The sequence below is a fragment of the Protopterus annectens genome, chromosome 12.part0 (genome assembly GCF_019279795.1).
Source record: "Protopterus annectens isolate FY-2018-M chromosome 12.part0, PAN1.0, whole genome shotgun sequence".
NCBI lineage: Eukaryota > Metazoa > Chordata > Ceratodontiformes > Protopteridae > Protopterus > Protopterus annectens.
Window position 1 is genome coordinate 499,139,063 of NC_056746.1, and position 25,289 is coordinate 499,164,351.

Here is a 25,289-nt window from a genome sequence, read left to right on the forward strand (position 1 = left end):
TACATCTCAAGAAGGACTTTTTGGGGGCAGGTTCTCTGGAGGCAGGCTTTGTTACTTTAAATCAATGCACTTACATTTTCAGCACTCTTATACCTTACATGTTGTACATAGAGCATTACATGTTATAAAATGTTGCTGGGTCTGAAAGACTTAAATGGCCATCATATGCCTATTTAAAGTCATGCTAAACTTAAATATATGGGGTGACCAGTAAGTTGGGTAAACTTGACAGATAGAGACAGTCTTACTCAAGCACAACTGCTGTAGTACACTCATCAGGGTGCTGTAACATTTGCATCATTTGAGATTCTGGCTCACTCTTTAGTTTATCATGTAATTCTTTCCGAAAATACCTCCAAAGAAGGCATACAGTTTTATTTGCAGAGTTAAGGTTGTGCACTTTCTCATTGAATCACGTGTTTTGTGAAGGTAGCACTCACACATTTATGGGAAATATATTTTGTCATTAATTGTTGAGACAAACGTGGTATACTGGTATGAAGTCTATGCACACATCTGATATCCAGAATATTGTGCCCAGCAGCTTTTCATATAAATGATAGTACTTTTCCTGACTTCTTTAATAATGCTTTGAGAATGTTGAATAGGCTAAACTATGCATTTATTGTATGAAAGCAAGCTGACAGATGTTCTTCTTAGAGGGCACTGGGCTTCTGAACATGGTTTGCATCAAGACTTTTTCCAAGAAGTGAACTGCATGTAATGCAACAAAGTAGTGGATAACAGATTCCATGTGTTTTGGGCATGCCCAGTAAATCTGACCAATGGGTTTCTGTCATACTTAGGCTCAAAGGTCATCCAGTGCTCAATACCACATACTTTAGACTTATGGATTGCTGAGTCTGCCAGTCTGACCTGTTGAACCAGCTGTTTTTTGAGCATTGGCCTATTCAGGTATCACTGCAGACTGGAAATCTCCTCAAGCTCTAAATGTTGCAAACTTTTGTTCTACTGTTGCAAACAAATCTCACAGATTTACTCTACAGATGGATGCAATTGCATTTGGCTGTAACCCCTGACTGATCTTCCCTCTCACAACAGATCTTTGTACCCTATGTTGCAAAACTAAGAATGCATTACATAGAACAAAGTAATTCTGTGTGTATTTAACTGCTTGCAGGGAATTTTGCTCTGATGCCATTGTTACACATTCAGGCAAGAGTTACCTCTTGGCATGCAATTCTGCATCTTTAATTCATAAAGCTTTACTCGTATTGACAAACCTATTAGCCGTACATCTGTTTTCTGTGATAGTGTGTTTTATTTTAACTACAAGCATTTATCATGTATAACATTTTATTAGAATGCTTGACTATATTTAGCTATCATTGTCAAATGTTTTGAATCCATACAATGTTTATCGGTGCAAGTGATTTGCTCTACTGTAGTGTTATTGTGCTATTATGTTCTAAGGTGAATAAGAAAATAATCTAAAACTCACCAGGACTTACAGAGCCAAATGCATTTATCACACTCGTCATGATAATTAAAGTGAACATGTACCTCTGACACTTTCTCATTTGCTCTCTAACATACTGACTAGGGTACAATCCATACACCTACATTAACTAATCCATGATAATAACAGAATACCTCAATTTGTTGCTGGTCATCTCTGTAGAACATGCCATATTTTGTCTTTGTTCAGCTCACAATGGTTGGAGTTTTGTAATCAGCTCTCCCTCATCTAACATAAATTTGTACACAAATGTTGCATTACATTTGCATTTCCCTAGTGGCAGAAGGAGACAACAACACTGCTTAGTTTGCTCTTTTAAGGGCATTTTACATTTTCCACCCGTGCATCTGAACCGTACACTTACCCTTTTCCACTTGGCCCATATCCTGTAGAATGTGTTGAATGTCTTTAAGACTCACTTTCCACCATCCATTCCTGCAGCCAGTTCCATAAGTTCACAACCCTCTCAGTGAGAAAATATTTTAAGAGATTCAAGTAGCAGTTATTCCTTACCTTTTGCTGCTTGTATCCTTTACTCTCCTCCTCTGTCCTTCTTAATTAGAATGATCCTTTTACTTTGCTGAGTGTGTACCCTCCTTCCTTCCTCTGTTGTCCTTGCTCAGAATGACCCTCTCACTTTTCCCTGACATGATCTTGTACATCAATGTCACCTCCTACCTGTCTCATTTTGTCTTCTGGTCATATTCATTCCTCTCCATCTCAAAGAGCTTTATGTTAGCTTTCCAATAGATTCCTTCCAGCATCCTGATAACTTTTAATTATAAGGCTTTCAGAACAACATGGCATACTTAAAGAGTGCTCTGACCATTGTGCCTGGAGAGATGAACCATTATCTCTTTGTTTCTGAATGCTTTCCCTAAGGCTACATATCAGTATTCTATTTGCTGTTGCCAACCCCCTTTCCAATTCCAGTCCCCCCAGCTAATACTTTGCTCCAGGTTTGCAGGGCTTAAGTGCATTCCTTTGCATTCATTTGTATTCACCCTCAAACACCACCTTTCTGGCCACCTTTCAGCCTTTCAAATCCTTAACTAGACACTTCTACCATCCTCCATTGCTGCAGCTATCTTTGTATCACCAGCATAGATGCTTAACTTTTTCTCTCTTCCTTCAGATATGTCTGAGGACAAAAACAAATTTAAAAAAATAGTCCCAAGACAGACCCCTGTAGTACTCCTCTTGTCATTTTCCTAACTCCTGACATTCTTTTCACTACAACCTTCTGTGTCTTACTACTAAACCATGAATCTATCCAGTTTTTTCAACTTGGGACTACCCCCATTACCAAAAAATGTTTCTATTAGCCTTTGTTTTGGGACTGAGTCAAAGGCCTTACCAAAGTTTAGGTAGACTACGTCTATGTCTACTTCCATTTCCAATCATAAAGCTTGCTCAGGTTTGACTGACAGCTTTTTCTAGTCACATATTCATATTGGTTACTGTCTTGGAGACCGTTGTCCTCAAGTAATGCTACTAGCTTTCTACTCAGGATTCTTCTCATTGACTTTGACTCACACCATTGTTAATTTAATAGGCCTGTAGTCCCACAGATTTTTCTGAGCCCCTTGTACAAGGGTATCACACTTGCTGTCCTCCAGTCCTCTGATACTTGTGCACTAGCCAATGATCTGCTGAAGGCCTCCATCAAGTAATCTATTAGCACACTGGTCAGATCTAAGGGCAGCCATTTTTTTTTCTGAACCTCTTTCCTCTTTAGTCTAGTGCCTGGACACTTTTCACCATATTTTCCCTGCACCCCCAGCATGGCACACTCTCCTTGCTATCTTCTGTGAAGACTGATCATAAATATTAATTCATTATCCAGGCTTCTGTAATTTCTCTCTCTCTCTCATCTTTGCTTAGTCTATTGAGTTCTGCCCCATCCTTCCTTCTTCCTTTTATCTCAAAAAGACATTGCTTCCTTCTTTGCTCCCTCCTACCAACTCCCTTTCATGTTCAATATTTGTTGTACTCACCATATTTTGTTGCCTTTTTTCTTGCCTCATTTTATTGTGCCTCCTCTATCTCCCCAACAATCCTTTCTACCTCTTGTGGGCACTATCTTTCTCCTAATTTTCAGCCTTACATTCCTATGCTGGTATACTGGCTTTCTTCTCTTTCTGCCTTTTTGAGTCTTTCTCACTCCTTTTTCTATAGCCATGAGCTCTCCTTTCCTGACCTACAGTATTCCCACAGTTTGCTTGCTCCATTGATTTGCTCACAGTCTGTGTTGGCTACCAATAGCTTAACATTGACATCTGTGTCACAATCTGCTTTAGTCAGGACCACATCCAGAATTCTATCCTTTCTGATACAGATCTGCATCAGTTGACTGAACTCCTTTTGGTCGACAGCTTCAGTCAATTTCTGCAGTCTGTCTACCCTGGAACTCAGACTTTCCCAGCATGTTCATAGAAGATTTAGATCCCGCTTCCTGAATATTACCTTCTTCCTCCTATCCCAGTCCTTTATTCTGTCTGCCAGTCTCTCCTCCTTCTCGTCCACTCTAGTTGTGTCTTGTTGTGGATGATGCACTGCATCTTGTTATGACTGGTCGATGTTACATTATATCTTGTGTTTTCTGTCTTGTGAATGATACACACAGTATTAATCCATCAGCTCCTCCAAGAGCACTTAACCTGGCCTCTAATCTGGGCTACACTGCTGCCCTTTCCTGGTTTGACCTCTTTCCTCTCACAGCTGATGCCCTCCTTTATGTGGAATGCTGCTTCACCACATCTTTTCCTACTCTGTGATGCATGATCAACCCTTTATGCAGACACTTTCGTACTGGCCCATGTTTCTGTGATATCAGCAATATTCACCCAACCCTTGTACATCAGTTTTACAGCACTCCTACCTTTCTACCTAGCCACAGTCTGATTCATTCTTGTTTGTTCTTCTGTCATACTGTGCATCTCTTATTGCCTTCTGTCTACTACCAACAGATGACCCCTTCTGCTCCTGTCTCTCTTCCTCAACTTCTACCTTAATTTAAATGTACAGATATTGAGATGTGCCTTTCCAGCTCTGTGGTCTGATCTCCTGTCCCTTCTCGGCTAAGCTGCACCTCATCTTTTGCATCATGCTGCTTTCTCTGCCAGGTCTACCACCATACTCCTACCAGTCTTAAGCCTTTCCCCCTTCTCCAGTGCCTTTGTTACTTGCTATATTCCCTAGTATTCGTTTTCCACTCTGTGTTGGCAGCAGGTATAGATGTTACTTCTAAACTACAACTTCCAACTCCCTCTCCAATCATGCCTTTGAGATATCCCTGACCCTGCTTACTAGTGCTCCAGTTGTCTCCTTTGGTGAATCATTGGTATCTATATGTTACTACTGTCCACTCTTCTGCCTTGATGATCACTTTAGTGGCATCCCCTTAAGTTTACTCTGATCCCCAACACTGCATTTTTTCCTGCCATGCTTTCTTCTAAATCCCAAGACTGCTTTCACTAAAAAAAATTGGTTTCTCTTTCCTCACTTGCCTAGAATCCTAACCCCATTTTGACTAAGTCTCCACTTGCCAACCCCCAACTTCTCTTTCCCTACACTGGCTCTTCTCTTTCTTGCATCTTTCGCCATGCTACTAACCATTCTATCCATAACCATTCCACTTTCACTTTCACCACTATCAGTCTTTTTCACTGTCCTTACTCTTTGCCTACCTGCCTGAGGTGTATTTAACATCTTACCCATTCCTCCTGTGCTCTTTCTACAAGAAGTCTCCACTCCTGTGCCTCTTTTGTCCTTTTCCTCTCCTGTCTGGCTGAGATGACCTATATCCCTGCAGCTCAGTCTGCAGTGTTGGTCCCTTCCTGGCTACCACTGAGTCTCCCTTATTACTTGTTGTTATGCTTTGCACCTCCTCATCCCACCCTAATTTTCATTTCATAGTCCTCACTCTTGCAGCTATATCTCCCACATGCTGGCGTCACCTTACTCTGTGTCACTCCACTTGTCTGTATTCTTCAGACAACTTCGACCTAGTTTCCCTTGTCATTTTCTTTCCCTCCTCTCACTTTCTCCATCCCATTCTACCTTTAGATTTCCAGTTTGCCCCTCCCCTCCAGTCCCCCTCTATGGTTTCATGACTCACTAGTTAGTCCTCTTAACATCTCTGACTCCCATTTTCTACTATAAAGGTCCCTGTTCACTGCAGACCCCACACATTCTGTCACATCACAAAGCTCCCTGAGACTTTTTTGTTCCATTCTTCTATCTCTAAATTTATTGTTTTTGTTTTTTTCTTTTTTCATACTTAAATATACCTTTTTGAGTTTTCCTTGTAGGACAGTACATCTGTCCATTTCCCTACTCATCAAATTCCCCAGTCCTGTCTAACAGCATGTGAGAAACTCAGTGATAATGTAGAAGATGCAAAGTAATGAAAATACCCATAACAGCAAATACCTTCCATGACTGACAATATCCTGTAGATCTTGGAATAATCTGGAATATAGTTCCTTACTACAGCAAGGCGGAAGTAAGGACAGCTATGAAGAGGATGAAGAATGGAAAGGCTGTTGGCCCAGATGACATACCAGTGGAAGCATGGAGGTGCTTAGGAGAAATGACAGTGGAATATTTAACCAGATTGTTTTAATGAAATTTTGGAAAGTCAGAGGATGCCTGAGGAGTGGAGAAAAAGTGTTTTGGTACCTATTTTTAAGAATAAGGGTGATGTGCAGAGCTGCAGTAACTACAGAGGGATAAAACTGATCATTCACAGCTTGAAGTTATGGGAAAGAGTAGTGGAAGCTAGGTTAAGAAGGGAGGTGATGATTAGTGATCAGCAGTATGGTTTCATGCCAGGAAAGAGCACTACAGATGCAATATTTGCTCTGAGAGTGTTGTTGGAGAAATACATAGAAGGTCAGAAGGAGTTGCATTGTGTCTTTGTGGACTTAGAGAAAGCATATGACAAGGTGCCTAGAGAGGAGTTGTGGTATTGTATAAGGAAGTCGGGAGTGGCAGAGAAGTATGTAAGAGTGGTACAGGATATGTACAAGGGTAATGTGACATTGTTGAGGACTGCAGTGGGAGTGACAGATACGTTTAAGGTGGAGGTGGGTTTACATCAAGGATCAGCTCTGAGCCCTTTCTTATTTGCAGTGCTGATGGACAGGTTGACAGATGAGATTAGACAGGAGGCCCCGTGGACTATGATATTTGCAGATGACATTGTGATATGTAGTGAGAGTAGGGACCAGGTTGAGAAGACCCTGGAGAGGTGGAGATATGAGAGGAGAGGAATGAAGGTCAGCAGGGCTAAAACAGAATATATGTGTGTAAATGAGAGGGAGGGTAGAGGAATGGTGAGGATGCAGGGAGTAGAGATGGTAAAGGTGGATGAGTTTAAGTACTTGGGATCAACAGTTCAGAGTAATGGTGAGTGTGGAAGAGAGGTGAAGAAGAGAGTACAGGCAGGGTGGAATGGGTGGAGAAGAGTGTCAGGAGTGATTTGTGACAGTACCAATAAGAGTGAAAGGGAAGATCTACAAGAGGGTAGTGAGACCAGCTATGTTATATGGGTTGGAGACTGTAGCATTGTCGAAAAGGCAGGAGTCAGAGCTGGATGTGGCAGAGTTAAAGATATTAAGATTTGCACTGGGTGTGACTAGGATGGACAGGATTAGGAATCAGTATCTTAGAGGGTCAGCTCAGGTTGGACACTTTGGAGACAAAGCAAGAGAGTTGGTTTGGTTATGTGCTGAGGAGGGATGCTGGGTATATTGGGAAAAGGATGCTAAGGATGGAGCTGCCAGGTAAGAGGAAAAGAGGAAGGCCTTAGATGAGATTTATGGATGTGGTGAGAGAGGACATGCAGGCGGTTGGTGTGAAAGAGCATGATGCAGAGGACAGGAAGAAATGGAAACAGATGATCCGCTGTGGCGACCCCTAATGGGAACAGCCGAAAGAAGATGATGATGACTACTGAAAGTGTATCCTAAAGAAGCAAGCTTTCAATGTTGACCTAGAAACAAATTTTCACTTACACTGGAGATGTAATTATGTGACTAAGTACCTTGGCCAGTCTTACCTGATCAGGTGAATAAATGTTCCATATTTTGTTAAATGCTATACTCTTATTGTTTAGTTATGTTTTTGAAAACCGTATTTATATCAAACCAAAATTCACATACAGGAGTTACCAAAAATTGTGACAATCCAAATAAGAAGTGTTCTAAAAGGAAATATCAATTTCTCTAGGTATACCATTCACATTTACATTTTGAAACATGAATACTAATGTTATAATCTTCTTGAATAACAGTGCTACACATAGGATCATAGGAGGTTACTAGGCTAATGGCCCTACGGCCCTTACAAGCCTAGCTAAGAGTTTATCCCCAAAAAGGAAACCTCAGTCAGCACCTGTTGTCCCTATCAATGAGGGACACAGATGAAAGGGACATGGATGAAACCCCTGGGACAAATTTGTGGTTTCCCATCCATTCATCAATGTTGCACTTGAAGAGGGTTAGTGATGTACTCTGTTTAATGCGTATGGGGAGTCTATTCCAGAGAAGGGGCAGCCTCTGGGAGACAAACCTGTCTTTCCAGCAGGTTTTGTTAATGTTGCTTATTAGATTTAGGCATTTTGATCAGGTAATGTGCGAGGAGTTAGACTTACAAATAAGGAGCATCTCTAGTAGGGCAGGGTCCAAGATTGCCTTGTAGGTGAGATACAGATCACCTTTGAGCAATATGTATGATACCAAGTAGAGTGATAGTGATTTGAGCCTGTCCACATAGGACAGATGTTGGAGGCCAAGGATTCACTTTGTGAGGTATTTCTGTGGCCTTTCCAGCTGGTGCAGATGTTTAGACAGGTAGATATCAAATGGGGCATTGTACTCAACTACTAGCCTAATGTGGGAGGAGTACAGGGAGGTAATAACCTCCTTTTTAGTCTGGTTATGGCTGGAGATAGTTGGGTGGGATAGAAATTTGAGTGAGACAGACCAATGCTCCGATATCACCAGGGAAGAACTTACTATGAAGCTGGTGCAGCGGTCACCCATGTTGGTGAGAACCAAATCCAGAATGTTATCCTCCCTTGTTGAGGGATGAGATGAGCTGGTCTAGCACATTAGAATTGATGAAGTCAAATAATCATTAGGTAAGTACATTAATGCAGGAATAGTTCACCCAGTCCATGGTAGAATAGTTGATGTCACCAAGGATCAGGGTGTTAGAGGGTACCTTGATAGAGTTATGGAGGGAGTCTATAGCTGGCTATAACTTGAATGAGTGTCTTGCCAATTGTCAGTTACACCTTGAGTAGTTGTAGTGGGTCATGTTGGCAAACCAGTCTGGAGGTGTACTTGTCTTTAATGAACATAGAGATTCCGCCACCCTTAGTCTTCCAGACCCCACTTTTAAGTCAGAATGTGTGGAATGAGGTATATCCTGGTAAGGCAGGGGTGCTCTCCGCAGCCTTGAACCAAGTTTCTGTGACTGCACAGATGTCGGCATATTCCAGTGTGAGGAGAGCCTCCAGTGAGTGCATTTTCAGGTTAAGGCTCCTTGTGTTAAAAAGCATGACCTTCAATTTGCTTTTTGACAGATCTTTTATGTTGGAAGATTTGTCTTTGGGACATTGCCTAAAAAAGGCATGATTGGGGAGGCAAGAGCCTTGGCCAGAATCCGGAATCCCAGGGGATGACAAGTGGAGGCCATCACTGGCAAAGCATCAAGGCCTGTCAACCATGTCATCCCAGGCAGACAGATACTGGATCCCCTTGGAATGACACCAGAAACTAGCCAATTGTTGAAGTCAATTATTTTTTCTTGTACTGAAGTATTACATCCTCATAAAAACTGAGTTTGTGTCCTTTGTATCTTTGAAATAGTATCCACTATGTAATCATTTTTAAAACATTCAGCTGTGCTGGTTTTCAAAGTAAGATCAAATTCACTTAAAATTGAATATTTTAATTACTTTTTGAGGACAGCAGTCCTGTGCACACTAACCAGCATTTCAACACCACAACAGGGCCAACCTAAAGAAAACTATCAGCATAACCAGAATGGAAACCCACTTAAATATCTGCAAAACTCATGTCATTTCTACACTCATATCATCTTTTTAATTACAGTAAAGATACATATCATTTCTGATTTCCAACACCATCACCACCATAAGAATTAACTGTTCTACTGTTAACAAAACTTCCATGTATATTATCCACTGATGGAATAATAAAGCATGTCCTTCTTAGCTGCATCTCTGTGCAAGTGATTTCCAACCACATTCTTAATCTAGCAGTCAGCATACAGACAATTTTTGCCTGGTCTGTTACCATATTGTTAATTTAATGTTGAAAATTGGCACCTTAATCTCCTCGATTACTCTTTGACTGATGAAAAATCCAAACAACAACAAATAAATAATCTTCTAAACTAGAGAAACAGTTAGACTCCCTATCAAATTATATTTGAACTTGGATCCAGTTCCTCTTAAGCATGAAGGCATAACTAACCATGTCAGCTTGTCCATAGAGAAGCTTCCTGGAATGGCCATCTCCATGTTCTTTATTTATAATGAAATACAATTGCAAGCCATTCAAACTGTCACTGTAACCCAGAAACGCTGACAATGCCAGCTTATTTCATGTCCATGCTTCTTTCAACTGGCAGCCATATCTACCAACCAGACAATACAATACCCAGTAGAAGCTACATGTGTGTTGTCAGTATGAAACTGCTGCCATTTATACTACTTCTTGGAAAACATATAGTATCACTTTTTTCTTTAATTATCATACAAACTTCTGATAACTTCATGAAAATATGAAGACCATCAATACAATTGGCATCAAGGGAAAAAGTAAAAATATCTTATTACACTCAATTCTTCCACCTTAATACTAGGTACAAATGTGTAAGAAGATAGCTTATACAGGATTATACACATAACTATAAAGTATTACTTTGGGTTTTATAAAGGTATATGAATTTCAACCTTAATATCATGGCTACTTTATAAACATTTGCTTTGTATTTATTTACACTGACCTTTCCTAACATCCAAAAGTATATACATATATACACACACACAAACACACACACACACACACACACACACACACACACACACACACATATACATATATATATATATATATATATATATATATATATATATATATATATAGAGCCATAAAATCACTGCTACCGTCATATATTTTTAACTGGCATTTATTCACTTAGAATTTTCATTGACCCCTGTATACATTTAGCAGCAGCAGTGACCATTTAAAAATACCAAAAGGTCAATTCACCAATGCCTTTCCACATTCACCAAGCATTTATTTGTATTAATTGTTTTTTAGAACACTACATATGCAGCAACATTAATAGCATAGGAGTACCAACAAAGCCATTATATTTTCTTGCATTATAATTCAAATCTTAGGTTTCAACAAAGAGACGTTCATTGATTGGTGAGTTCAACTAAGTGATATAGATCCAAAAAAAATCACCACCATGGTGATTTCCAAGCTAAAACACAAAATTACTGCCCTTGGAGAGACAAGTACTTATGTGTCCAGAAACGTGTTGTTTGGCCAGTGGCAGTGACAACCAACCAAAATATGAGGAGTCCTTTGGGTCAATCCCCAGACAAGGGTCAGTGCTTTCCTTTCCTGTTCAGTTGTTATCATTATTACACAGCTGAGACTCAACCATGGTTGACATTACTCTCTGAAACAATATTTTTCTTGATCTACATCCAACACTATGTAGATAATGGCTTCATACACTGGTAGCATCAAATTAGCATTAAACAACTAACTTAAATGTACTATTAGGCATAAAAGTAACATTGTAACTCAGACTGAGCAGGGGAGACTTCCATCCACTAAATGACATGCATGCACACCATACCTGTACCCCACAGCTGGGACTGATGGTTCTAATGTGTTAATGTATTGTGTAGAAAACTGAGTAAAGCTTTTAATTGTTTTCCAGCAAAGCTGATAAAAAAGCTGTGACCATTTAAAAATACCAAAAGGTCAATTCAAAAATGTGTTTTTTGTAGTAGTTGTGGCTGTTGCTTTCAGTAAACCTTACAGCATGCAAAATGTGCAAAATGTAAAAATGTGATCTTACACAATTTATAATTGCTTTCAGTAGAAATGCAGCAGAGCTATTAAAATGTTAAAATGGCTTCTCAAATGTACAGCTACACAAAACTCAAGTATTCCATGAAATATTACTCTAGGTCAAAGGACTCACCTAATTTGAACTTTGCCACCCCATACCTCCAGAGTTATGTGGCTATGAAAATGCAAAACCTTTCACTGGGAATGAAGACTAAACTTGAGCTTACAGAACCTGAAATTCTTAACCAATGAGATATATATATATATATATATATATATATATATATATATATATATATATAGAGAGAGAGAGAGAGGTTGGGGGAGTGAGCAACTGTTAAGCGCCAGGGTCTTACTTCTTTTTGAAGTGTGTACAGTGGAGTGAAACTCTAGAGCAGAAGCTCAATCCTGGAATTACTTTTTGACTGTGAAACTGTGTAAGTGTTGTTTGGACTTACAAATCAGAAGCCGACAGATTTCATTAAAACATTGAGCTAGTCAGAGTGAAAAACCAGATAAGCTGATATATAACTGTAATCTTCGATTGTATCAAATTTATTGACTGTGGTTGGAGTCGCTGTGTGATATATAGATGTAGTTTATGCATCACTTTCTGTTAAAAGACATCTATTTTGAATTTCTTTCTGCAAGTATAAAGCTGCTTGCATATTTAACTAAAAAACACTAATTTTGTTTATGTCTAGCAGGAAGTTGTACTAATACTAAATTAATTCCAAAAGCTTGGGACAGGTGCTTTTATTTCTTAGTAAATGGTGCAAGTATAGCTCTGATGACATCTCAACTGTTGGTATCACTTTTTGAAAAGCTACTGCATATAGCTGTGGCTACCATAAAAATATTTAATGGCTGATTTAGTTTAAGCATAAGAAGTAATTGTGATCTTGGTATGCCAGATTGGTCTTACTGGTGGCACCTTTTTACCTTGAAGGCAGGGAATGGTATGTTAGTTTTGATGCAATATTAATATCTCCTAGAAAACATAGAAAATACTATGTGCATATATGTGTGTGTGTGTGTGTGTGTGTGTGTGTGTGTGTGTGTGTGTGTGTGTGTGTGTGTGTCTGTCTGTGTGTCTTTGTGTGTTTGTGTATGTCTCTGTATGTTTGTATATGTCTGTATAAAGTTTAAGTCAATCTTGGTATGATAGCACTGAGAGACACTGGACTGGGAGCATAGATGGTAAGATCTTTGGTAGCCAGTAAATGTAAATCTAATTTGCAGCTAGTTATTGTAAAACTTATTTAGGTGTAGTTTATTACCTGAGACAGCAGTGCATGTTTGCTGTACAATCTTAATGCTAACTGCTCCTTGCATATTATGTGGCAACAACAAATTTGATTGTGAGATTACAGCTCCAGTTACTGTGTATTGGTGGCACTGGGTGTGAATTTATAGGCTCATTCAGCACAGATTACATACTGTTCAAAGATGTACAGACAGTTAAGAGTACCATGGGTAATTTTCCATAATCTTCAGTAAAATACAGTTTTACAATTACAGTTAGCCTCTTTCCTACATTAATTAAAATCTTCCTATTTTCTACTGTATGTGTTGCTACTTTTACTACATATTTTAAAAGAACAATGAATATCTAGTATATGGTAACTATATATTTAGTGAACTCTTATGTATTAGCCAAACTCCTAGCTATTTCATGTTTTTTGTACTATTTAAAAGCAGTTACATGTTCATTTGCAGTTGCCATTCTTGGTGTTTTCTTCAACACTCTGTAACTGTGACTGGGTTTCATGGGCAAGATGCAAAATGTGCAGTGTGTATCTTTGCTAGAATCACCAATGTGCCTTTAGGCACTGTCTAGTAATGAGTCATAGCCCCTTGTTCTGGTCCAGTGTAGTGAGCCTAAATGCACAACAGAAGATATACACAAATGGCTAGATAATAATGTGTAAATGAAATGGGTAGTAAAATGCCTAATGATATTAAAATGTAAGCGACCTTATGATAGTCATAATCCGTACTCATCTACAGTGGAAACTATGCATCTATATTTGTCTGACTGTAAAAGAGCATACTGAAAATCTCTTCACTGCATGTAGCAAAAATACTGATATTCATAGCGGCTTTCATGTACAAACACACTACAGACCATAGCACTACCAATTCCTGCTGATACAACTGGGTTGCTACTTGAAACCAATGCAAATGTTACTGTCAGTGATTGATTTACCTCAATTGCAATGATAAGAAAACTATTAATTACTTTATCATTGACCAGTACATTGTATGGATGTTGTTTGACTTGTCACACACACACAGAATTAATAATGATGAACTGCTTTCCCATAACTATTCATGCTTTATATTTTGCATGCTGCAAGAATTAATGAAAGTTCTCTGTAGATCTTTCCATAAGCTCAATGGACCTTTCAGAGAAAAATCATTAAACCCTTGGTATTGCACAGACCTCTGCCTCTAGTGAACTCAACAAGTTTCTCAATATAATACTTCCACGTATAGAGGTTCATATATGGTTTCCTTGCAAACCACAACAGATATCTAACAGCATGCCTGCTTCCTATGACATCACCCACCTCCCTGAAACACTGCAAACCATAGATTACACACATGTAACAATAAAGGCCCACCAAATGCACAGTCAGAAGGGTTTGTGAGTAGGAAGGTTTACCATTCTTTAAACTGCCAGGAAGTATGCCATGTGAATGCCAGACAGTGTACATTATTAACACATATGGCACACATTTTGGTTATATTAATGTTTGCTGCATATTAAAATTCCAAGGGCCATCAAGTTGTTAATTGCAGGCACTGTGAGTATTATGAAAGTATAAGTTACATGCCTAGTCAGTGAATATGTAGTAGCACCCTATATATGCATAATCTATTTTAGGTGGCACTGAATACACACTGGGGTCCTAGCTTACGAATCTCCTGAAGAACCCACAGAGTATGGTCAAACACCAGCAAAACACCACACATGTACAAACCTGCAAAATTCCTGAGCATGTGTTCAGCCTACTCAAAAGTTTGCTTCTGGAGCAAGTGTGAGGGCAGTCCAGTATGATCTTGTTACATCCTGTATGATGTTTGTAGCATGTTGCATGCTTCATAAAATGGTGGTGGTGAGGATACATGGTACAACTGTGCACATATACGGACAGAGAAGATACATCATCATCACAGTCTGATGACAGTGAGGTAAAAGACAAACAAATGGCAGAACAGAAAACTCCCCCAGACTGTAACAGGTATAGTACACAGATGCACAGATGAAACAGTAACATCTGATCCAGATGTGTGGACCCTGATGAGCAAAAACTGCCAGTGTAGTTTCAGACAGATGAAATATGATGCATGCAGTGAAAATATCAGGCTAAGCTGGTCAGTACATAGTCAGGTCATAGTGAATCAGACATATCCACAAGTATAACACAGGAGGGAGGGTGCTGAAAGATGCAGGCATCATCACACATAAAGGTGTTTAGGGACACAATGACACATTTCTCTACACACACACACTGTATATATGGCACAGACAATTTCTTCTTACAATGGGATGGGGATCCAAATATGTGACATGATGTGGAGGCAGGAGTTCAAAGGTTTTCTTGAGATATACACAAGCTCTTCCTGCAGTGTGTTTGGATGCCATTACATGATCATGACTTGTGGTGACTCTGCAGATTTTACAAAAAATACTGATATTTTTCTGAAACAGATGGTGTGTAAATGTAGGGCTGTTGCCTAAAGGAGGTTTGTTCAGGAGGTGTACTACTGATGAAGGGTAAGAGATGTGGTCTTCCACGGGAAACCATGGCAAGGTGTGCTACACATCCAGATGCAGCTAAGGACTGTGTACCCTTTGATAACCCCTGCTAGGTACCCACCCCTTGTATATATGCTCTTTTAACCTCAGACAACACTGACAGTGAGTGAGAGATTGTGGAACTGACAATTCACCCACCACATAAATGTGGACATGGCAGCGGTATGTGCCATCATAAATATAATCAGAGTCTGCATCCTGACCTCCAGCTTTCACATATGTAATTTACTACAGCAAAGAAATTCACAGAAATTAAAAAAAAAATGTTAAAAAGTTCACAGAAAATCCAACCCAGGACTGCTCCCTGTAAAGTGGACAGAGGCAACTCCTAAATGCTTTATTGCATGCATGGGTCTCCTCAAATTATCTGTGCTATGCTCCCCGTTAGTCTCATTAAGCATAATATATAATTATTGACCATGGGATGGTTAAGGCCTATCTACAACCAAATGGGATAGGTTATTTTGAGAACAAAAAGGGAAACTGACTAGGCTTAAAATGACGCACAAGGGCAGCTAACTTAGTACTTACCCATGAACTTATGAGCATATGAATACTGGAGTTGATAGCTTTGTACTGTGCTTAGCTAATTCTGAGACACATCTGCTGATTATTCATTAGTGCTGCCCACATGACAGAGGACACCTGTAACATGTGATGATATTGAGCACTCCTGTGCCAAAACTGTGTCCCTCTGACATGTACATGAAATGTTTTCATGCAAGATATATCCTACAAAGCCAACATATTTATGTGGATATCCTGACATAGTTGCATACCTGATGTACCTGAAATGTTACACAGCCAGCAGTTGCTGTAGTCAGTCTAAGGTGTTTATATCCTGCATGGTCACCAAATGGCTATGCCAGGCTTTTTTACTTACAGAAACGCCTCTCTTTAATTGTATTACTACTTTCTTAATGGAAATTACTACATAACCAGTTTGTTATATTAGCTTACATAGTTTTTCTGATAGTGAACCAGGGGCTGAACCTGAAAATGGTCCATTTGGATCAGTACTGTACCCTGATAAACAAATGCATAAATAAATAAATAAATTAGAAGACATGGACCTCAGAGCATTAAATCATAAGAGACGTACTTGAAGGTTGCTGACAGATAACTAGGAAGGGTATGTGTGGGACAAAAAATGAGGCAAGCAGAAACAAAAAGAAAGGCAGATTTGAAACAAATTGTTAAATTCTAATGATTCTCGATAACGTATATTGCTGTAAATACCGTTTGGATTAAATTTACTTCTGAGGTGTTAGGCAAAATGCTATATTTGCTTTTGTATATTTCATTGCTTCTTTCATTAATGTAATATTTGTATGTGTTTCTTTTCCTCAGATGTTTTCAGAAAAAGTTACATATAATAAATATGTTTTGCTTCAGTGGAGAGAATGCTGTTGAATATGTCAAAGTTAATATAGCATTTGGTTTCAATAAAATATAAAAATAAAAATAAAAGAACTTCCTTCAGACTACTTTTAATTAAGATAGGTACACGCACATTTAAATATATATATAGGTTCACTTTATAATCCCGAAATGCAATATCGAATTTCAGAATTTCAAAATCATAAAGCCGAAACCTTACAATCCCGAAACCCCAGAAGCACGAATTTTAAAATCGCGAATCCTACACTAACTATACACCACACACATACACACACCTTCCCCCACACACAAACACACAAACCTACACTACATACAAGCAGGAGGGCAAGCCTCCCTGCACCCCCCCCCCCCTACTTAAATATACTAACTGCTATATATATATATATATATATATATATATATATATATAGGTTGCATGCTAATTTCTTGAACACTGCTTTTATGGAAACAGGAATGGTCATTTCCTGTTTTGTAGACCATGTGGCAGGAGACTACGACAGATGCTAGTTGTGCTGGCTGTGTTTGTGAGGGTTTGTTGATAGGTGTGTGTGTGTGTGTGTGTGTGTGTGTGTGTGTGTGTGTGTGTATGAGAGGGAGACAGACTGCCAGACAGCAAAGTTGTCAAAGTGTGTGTGTGCGTGTGTGTGTGTGTGTGTGTGTGTATTTGCGTCTTTCGGCTTTTCCCGGGTAGGGGTCGCCACAGCAGAACTCCGGTCTGCTAATGATTGGTAGTTGAGTGTTAAGTGTTGAGTTACCAGCCCTGACACACAACCTTCAACAAAGGTCTGCCCATTCACGCATATCTTCACGCAGAAGATGCTCTAGCTGAGAATTGAACCGGACAGCGTCTTACTGTGAGGCGACAATGCTACCGCAGCACCACCACCGAGGTATATATATATATATATATATATATATATATATATATATATATATACTTTAATATGTCTGCAAGATGAGTACATACAAGAAATTATACTGCAAGATCATTGGACATTGTAGTTTAGGTGGTTTTCCCTTTTTTCCACTGTTGTGGGATTCTTCTTTGGAATATGTGCAATGTGTCGGGATAAGGGATGCGGGGCCTTGCCACCTAGGATGTGTCATAATTGATGTTGTGCAAATAATGTTGAAAATAGTATTCTCATATGATACGTTAAAATTATATCTTGTAAATAATGTTGTAGCTATTACCATAGAGAAAATATTCTTTAAGGGAAAATGACTTCATTAGGTAGAAAAGGACCTTTAAAAAGTGTTGGTTTCAATGAATTCCCTTGTTAGTTTAATGCGTAAAAATGAGGGCTGTGGCCCTGAAGATCAGAGAAGTTGGCTTCTCACTTTAAGTTGTGGGGTTTAACTCTGAAACAGTGGTTCTGGGATGTGTGCCATAAAAGAGAAGAGATGACATGGAGGAGACTGAGGAAATCTACAAATGCTCAGTTGAACTAATCTATGAACCTATGAACCTGTGAATAATCCAGCTAGGAAGAAGCAGCCTGAAATATATTTAGTAACTAAAATGTAATTGCTATGAGACACTATAGAGTTTTGGTTTTATTTCTGTTTTTGTTTCAAGTCTTGAAGAACAGTAAACTACTATTTTGCCTTCTGTTTTAACAAAACTCCAATATTTTGAGAACAAAATGCTTCTGCTGCCTTGTTTTAATACTAGGTCTACTGGAAGTGCTTGTAGGCTAGTACTGCTGCCTTGTATTAATACTAGGTCTACTGCAAGTGCTTGTAGGCTAGTACTGCTGCCTTGTTTTAATACTAGGTCTACTGGAAGTGCTTGTAGGCTAGTACTGCTGCCTTATTTTAATACTAGGTCTAATGCAAGTGCTTGCAAGCTAGTAGCTAGTAACAGACTTGCTTGTTGCTTCTTGTTCAAATTGTCAAATGCCCAAAATTCCATTAACCCACTTCTATTTAGTTACGTAACCTTCTAACAACTAGACTCTACTAATCTGCACAGTCTACTAGAACCCTAATTGTAACCCTAAAACTCCAACCCGTACATAACCCTAACCTGACTCCTTACATCTGAACACCAAAAATCCCCTCCAACTCCCTAAACCTAAAGTTCTCAACCTCTGTCTAACCTCAAAACTCGCCTCTCATTCCCTAAACCTAAAACTCCCAACCTCTGCCTAAACTCAAAACTCCCCTCTCATTCCTTAAACCTAAAACTCCCAACCTCTACCTAAACTCAAAAATCCCCTCTCATTCCCTAAATCTAAACTTCCCAGTCTCTGCCTATTCTCAAAGCTCCCCTCTCATTTCCTAAACCTAAAGTTCCCAATTTCTGCCTAACCTCAAACTCCCCTCTCACTCCCTAAACTTAAATTCCCTGCTCACTTCCCAACCTAAAAGCTCCCTTCCCTAACCCTAAAATGTCTGATCACCCCTAAATCTAAAACTTCACTCTCCCACTAACCCTAAACTCCCCTCCTGCACCCTGATCATAAAATTCCAAACTCCTGCACCCTAAATGTAAACTCCCCTCCTGATCTCAGCCAGAAACCACAATCTACACTCCTATCCTTCCTCCTCCTCCTCCCTCCACATGGTTGCCACACTTATGTTGCCAAACTCAAAGAATGTGTTTGAAAGGTGTGTCAGTTCCACTGTCACCGCACAGCTGCCATATCTTACCCAAACTCATATTCGAGTTTGAATGCGAGTGGTAGTCCATGTGAGCTACAAAACGCTTGAGTCCCTGGCTTCAGGATAGTAGTCTATGAGTGCCTGGGAACGAACCACTTGCAGCTGACCCATATATAGTTATAGATAGACTGGTACAGATATAAATAAATACACACGTATACACACACACACACACACACACACACACACACACACACACACACACACACACACACACACACACACTCATAAATGCACACACATCAGACATAAATATTCAGACTGTCCTTCTATACATCTCTGCATCAACCATGCCCTGCTATTATTGTATTTAATATTCTAACAGATAGTTCACCCTATTGGTATATCCATTACTAAACGTCATGCCTTGATATTTATATTTAATATTCAGACAGTCCCTCCCACATCTACACCTGCTATACTCTATTATTATATTTAGTATTTAGACAGTCCCACTAACTGCTACACCCTGCCATGCCCTGATATTATTATAGTTAATATTCATTCAGTACATTTTACTGCTATACTTACCATGCCATGATTTTATTCTCTGTAATATTCAAACAGTGCCTTCAATACTACACCTGACATACAGTCTTATTATTATTCCAGTTAATATTCAGCTATTTCATAAGTACACCTTCACTGCCTTATTATTATATTTAATATTAAAACAACCCCTTATACTGCTACAACTCCATGCTCTGATATTATTATAGTTAATATTCAAACAGTTCCTCCTACAGCTACACCTGTATTTCTGTTATTATTATTATTATTATTATTATTATTGTTAATATTCGGTCTTTGCCACACTACACTTACTATGGTCTATTACTGATATTATGGACACTTTTGAGACAGTCTCTGCAAAACATGCACCTGCTATGTTCTATTATTGCTGTTATCATTGTCATCATTATTATTATTATGGTTAATATTCAAATAGTCTCTGCCACTGCGGGACCTGCCACTGATATTATTACAGTCTGATAGACACTCCCACTGCTACCCCTTATGTTCTGATATTCTTATATGTAATATTCAAACAGTACCTGATACTGTTACACTGGGCATGTTTTGTTATTGTTATAATTAATATTCAGGCAGTATCTGCCACAGTGACACCTGCCACTCCCTGATATTATTATATTCAGACAATCCCTCTCACTGTTATACCGCTCATGCCCTGTTATTATTCTATTTAATATTCAGGCAGTATCTGCCACAGTGACACCTGCCATGCCCTGATATTATTATATTCAGACAGTCCCTCTCACTGTTATACCGCTCATGCCCTGTTATTATTGTATTTAATATTCAGGCAGCATCTGCACAGTGATACCTGCCACGCCCTGATATTATTATATTCAGACAATCCCTCTCACTGTTATACCGCTCATGCCCTGTTATTATTCTATTTAATATTCAGGCAGCATCTGCCACAGTGACACCTGCCACTCCCTGATATTATTATATTCAGACAATCCCTCTCACTGTTATACCGCTCATGCCCTGTTATTATTCTATTTAATATTCAGGCAGCATCTGCCACAGTGACACCTGCCACTCCCTGATATTATTATATTCATACAATCCCTCTCACTGTTATACCGCTCATGCCCTGTTATTATTCTATTTAATATTCAGGCAGCATCTGCCACAGTGACACCTGCCACTCCCTGATATTATTATATTCAGACAATCCCTCTCACTGTTATACCGCTCATGCCCTGTTATTATTCTATTTAATATTCAGGCAGTATCTGCCACAGTGACACCTGCCACGCCCTGATATTATTATATTCAGACAATCCCTCTCACTGTTATACCTCTATGCCCTGTTATTATTCTATTTAATATTCAGGCAGTATCTGCCACAGTGACACCTGCCACTCCCTGATATTATTATATTCAGACAATCCCTCTCACAGTTATACCTCTCATGCCCTGTTATTATTCCATTTAATATTCAGCCAGCTCCCCTCACTGCCATACCTATCATGACCTCATACTATTATGTTTAATATTTTGGGTGCTTTATACAGCTCCCCATCAGAATAGACATATTCATATACATATACTGAAACTCATCATAGGACTCTTAAGGAGGCCTGAAAAGCGACACATTTCTAGCATTGTATCATATCTGATGTTTTGCTGAATATAAAAATCTTTTTTTTTTGGTTTGTTTGTTTTGCAGGACTACTGCTTACTAAACTGCATGAAATAACCAGAAAAAAATCTCAGCTAATCATATAATATTTTGAGCAGTGCTCCCTGAACATTTTATGCCACTCTTAAGATTTCAAAATTCTTCCTTTACTGCATTCTTTTTTAAAAAAAACATGCTCTTCTTCTTTTACCCAGCTTTCAGAACCATATCATAATAACTCTGCATTTGTTATAGAGTAATATCCCAGCTTCACTGCTGTTACACTTTCCCAAGCAGCCCCGCCCCCTTCATAAATATGCAAATACCATGAAATGCGCAGATGTGTAGCTCAGCCGTCTGCCACCTTTTACATACTTATCTATGAATGAAGGTAAGTATAAACAGTAAGCCAGTACAACTTAATTTTGTAAGTTGAAACATTCTTAAACCCTGACATTCAAACAGGTAGCAGGAATCAAGTTCAACTCACCAAGTAAAATACACATAAAATACTTAAACTGGCCTGGGATACTAACAGAAAAAATTAAGTACTACACAGGGTTACCACCTATCCCACTTTGTGAGGGACAGTCCCTCTTTGGGTAGTTGTGTCCTGCAAAAAATGTCCTGAGATTTTAGGACAAAAGTATTTCCTAAGATTTATTAATAGTTACATTGAAACTTGTTTTTTTATCTAAAACACCTAAATGTAATAGGAACTAGCATAAGCAACTCAAATGCTACAAGAATAAGCTTCTATTTTGCCAAAAAGTGACATTCTATCCTTTCAACTGGTCATGAGTATGTTTTGTCCTGCAAAATGAGTGAAAATATTTCAGCTTTTAAAATGTCACTTGCCTCCTAGCCTGCCCTTGACTGGACACTGAATGAAGATAAGCATAAACCGGTAACCCACTACAGACAAAACCTATAAATAGAAGCACTCACAAATGTTAATATAGCAGAATGAGGCAAGGCTGAACTCATCAATTTATCCAGTGAAATAAAAACAATTGCAGAAATTATAGGTATGCAAACTTCTAGAAGATTTAGGTACGCCCTTGAGTTCATAATAAAAAAGAAATGCATAAATGACTGGCTTGCAAACTACTACAATAAACAAAATAGTCCATGAGACAAAATATTTAAAAAGTCAAGTTCTGTGATGTCTTTTACCAACATTTATTCTATGTCAGTAGCAACTACTTTCTTTGGGGGTACTGCTTCATTTTAAGTAAAAGTATTAATGACTTTTACCACATTTCTTTGTGCTTTTGTCATTGTGTAATTAAATAATTCACACTGATTTTTATTGAGTTTGGACCTGACCCACATTTAATACAGTTTTCTATTTATACTTTAAAACAGTAACTTAGCTATTCAGAAATTAAAATAAGCTTGCATGAATGAATTGTGTCAACTGTGAAAGTATGTGTCACTGATTTCCCATCATGGATTATTGTTTATTTATTATCTGCACTGAAACTATCAGCCTACACCATGACAAAGCCATAATCAAAGTTGGGCCCTCATTTAGGAATCACAGTCGGAACAACATAGAAACTTTGGCATTATCATTAATAACAGGATTATTTAATGCTTTCTCTACCCATGACTATGTGAACCGAAGCTTCTAAGACTTCAGCAATTAATTCCCTTCCTGATGTTGATAGTCTTATTACTTAATTTACTCCGCCTTTTAATTACATTATCAGAATAATAATTGTAACTAGCACAGTGGAAAATATACAGTACATTTCCAGAAAATATACAAATAATCAGATACTATGCAAGGATATACAGATAACACACGCCCATTCAGCAAATGATAAATGTAGCTGTAATATGAAGCCTATACATTTCCTTAAAAAATAATCCTTAAATAGATGTAACAGAATCAATACTATTTATTTTTAAAATATAACATGTTAAGCTTTACAGTTTTGTTAAAATAAAATTTCTTTTAGTGTCAGCACAATAAATGCTGAATGCCACAAATGTCATTGTTAATGTTAAGTTTGACAAATATATGTGAGATTTAGATTTTAAAATAAACAAAAGCTGCAAGTTCAAATAAACTAGTTCGAAGAAAGTTGCACAGTACCCTGCACAAAGAAATGATATCAATTACCTACAAAAATGAAAAATGATTTATTTCTGTCTCACCATTGTTTAAAGCCATGTACAACTCATTTTATTTTAAATACGTTCTACCTCTTGTAGCAAAATTAATAAAAATGCCAACAAATGCAGTACAGAGATTTGGATTGAAAAATAGTCTTTTAGAATTGAGCATCTAAGTGACAACATAATTAGTTTAGTAATATAAATTGATAAGTGAAGATGAAGATCGACTCTATTCAGCACGTACAAAAAAAGTGAAGTCAGTTGCTTTTTATCATACTAACTTAATTTACATGAATTAATATGTAGATATTTGCATTTTATATAAAAAAACAGAGTGAAAGTGGTTACCTGTATTAAAATGAAGACGTCTTTAATGCCAGCTATTTATACTGAATAACTGCTCTCAGGAAAGAGTTTTATCTCAGGCTTAAAATGAGGTCAGTGACGCTCCAGTGATATCAAGTGTCCTCAAGTCTTTATTGGCAGCAGTAGAATTCTGCCAAAAGTTCTCTTACTAATATCTGTTCTTTGGGATGTTCAACACAGACCTTCATTTACTGATGCATTTGTAACAGTAATTGGAACCGTGGTTAGCCTGTACAACTGAAAGTCACATCACTGAACGTACAAAAGCTTGAATTCCGTAAAGGATATCGCAGTCACCCAAAAGTACAACACAGCAGAAACTTCAGAGTGAAATGTACTGTTGTTCCCAAACATACAAATAAGTGAGTCTGGCATTTAAAGCAATTGGTCCTCATGTAATGAATTGTTTGCCAGAGGAAATTCTGATAAAAAAAAAAAAAAAAGATGCTGTTATAGAAAAGAGAGTCTGATATGCTTGTAAGATCTTATACTAATGGACCAAACTGAGCTTGTGTATAAAGTGAAGCAAAACAATATTAGTCAATGCTTCATATACCACCTTTAAATATATATATATATATATATATATATATATATATATATATATATATATATATTTTTTTTTTTTTTCTGTTCACTGTCCTTTTTCATGTGGGCATACTGAGCTTAGCTCTAGAAATATTTATATGCCACCTGCCTTTAAAAAATGATACTGTGTACTAAGACAATATAATGAATCCATGCAGTAATTTGAAAATGAATTTTTTGACATGCACAAATACTGAATTTAAAATAAATTCCATGCAATTCAAAGTTCTACATTGACTTGTAGGTAAACCTTTAGCCAAGCCCAGTAAGGCTAACCTACTAGTCATCATTTTTAAATTGATAGGCATTTGACACATCAAATGAAACTTGCTGATTTTGTACTCCCTGTTTCTGCCTAGAAAATCATTGCCAGTGAATATGACTTTGATTTGTTCACCAGCAGAGCCCTATTTCCCTCATTTGTGCAACTGGGGTGTAAGGGGGGGGGGTCTTGTCCCTTGAAAAAAATACACTTTTCAAAAAAGTTTCATTGACTTTTAATTCAACAAGATGTGGGATATCCAGCCAGTAAATAGAGTCTGATTA

At 38.2% G+C, this 25,289-nt stretch overlaps 1 protein-coding gene across 3 annotated transcripts in view; it reads right to left on the reverse strand.

Annotated features, from left to right (window-relative positions):
• OTOA (otoancorin) overlaps positions 1-24,189 on the reverse strand; it is a 952,220-nt gene extending 928,031 nt beyond the window's left edge. For all 3 annotated transcript variants that reach the window (XM_044089617.1, XM_044089616.1, XM_044089618.1), the window contains exon 1: positions 24,138-24,189. The gene's annotated coding sequence lies outside the window, so the exon portion shown is untranslated. The remainder of the gene's footprint in view (positions 1-24,137) is intronic.
• Positions 24,190-25,289: the final 1,100 nt, after the last annotated feature.